Source organism: Nansenia antarctica (genome assembly GCF_963989245.1).
Source record: "Nansenia antarctica genome assembly, chromosome: 1".
In the NCBI taxonomy this organism is placed as follows: domain Eukaryota; kingdom Metazoa; phylum Chordata; class Actinopteri; order Argentiniformes; family Microstomatidae; genus Nansenia; species Nansenia antarctica.
The window spans coordinates 105118304-105119488 of NC_137674.1; positions in this window are offsets into that span (position 1 = coordinate 105118304).

Genomic DNA, 1185 nt, shown 5'->3' on the forward strand with positions numbered 1-1185 from the left:
ACAGGTGTGTAGTGGTACTGACTGGGCTCAGGCTGTTTGCCCGGTCTCAGTTCTCTCGAGGCTCCACACCTCCCAAACCCCTTCAGCCCCGTAGCGTTTGTCTGCATTACAACCATCAATGTGCCACAAAGATCTACAGTTTTTATTGGCCCTCAAATCATTGACTTATGGACACTTACTGAAACACTTCCTGACTTTAAAGACTTCATTTTTTTTAATGTAGTGCAGGCGCCTCGGTAACAAAGGCAGGTTTGAACCAGGGTCTCCCGCATAGACCGCAATGACCATTCTCACAGACCGCCTCACTTATCACCCAAAGAGCGTGACCCTATATCCCCCCTGCTGCGCAAAACCATTCAATGACATGACACAGCAACAGCTACAAGCAATGCAACAGTAGAATCAGTAGAATAAAAACTGCTTTACTCTTTATCTGAACAGAGATGTACTGCGGTAGTTGAAACGTTGGGACTCCTGTTTCCTTCCCCGAACCAGGGTGAGGACATCTCAGCAGCTGCTAGAAGAAGAAGTGAGACGTTCATTCATGATCCGACTCGGAGGAACTCTGTTGTTGTAGTTGGAGTTGTTCCTCCTTGGTCGGATTCGGAGGAGTGTGTCGAAATAGGGCCTCCGGCTCAGTCTCTGAGCTCTGTTTCAAAACCGATGGACCGTATGATGCTTCCCTTCCGCTTAAAACGCTCGGGGCCTTTTCTTAGCTCAGCGCTCGGGTTTTGGCCCGGCCTTGAGGTTCTCTCCTCCAAGTGGAAGTCTCCACTAGAACCCGCCCCGGCCCCCGAAGTCAGACGACCAGGGGAACTTTAATAGCGTCGTATATCACAGCACATGATGACACTGTTATGGGTGACCGTACCACGGTGCATAAATCAAAGAGAATATGAACATGGAGGAAAAAAGGCAGGGGAGGGAGGGAGGGAGGGGAAGGAGGGGAGGGGAGGAGAGAGAGACAAGGAAAAGGGCGAGAGTAGAATTAGTTGTCAAAATAGTTGCCGAGTTCCCTAACAACAACAACACGCTCACGATCATGAGAATTTGCAGAATACTGACGATCGCTCTGGAGATCGGAACATTTCATCACATCTCGGTTCATATTGTACAAATCTGTTCTCACAGACGTGACAGACACGAAACGGTCGATCGGGCTGCGTTTCCTCTCAGACACGGCCG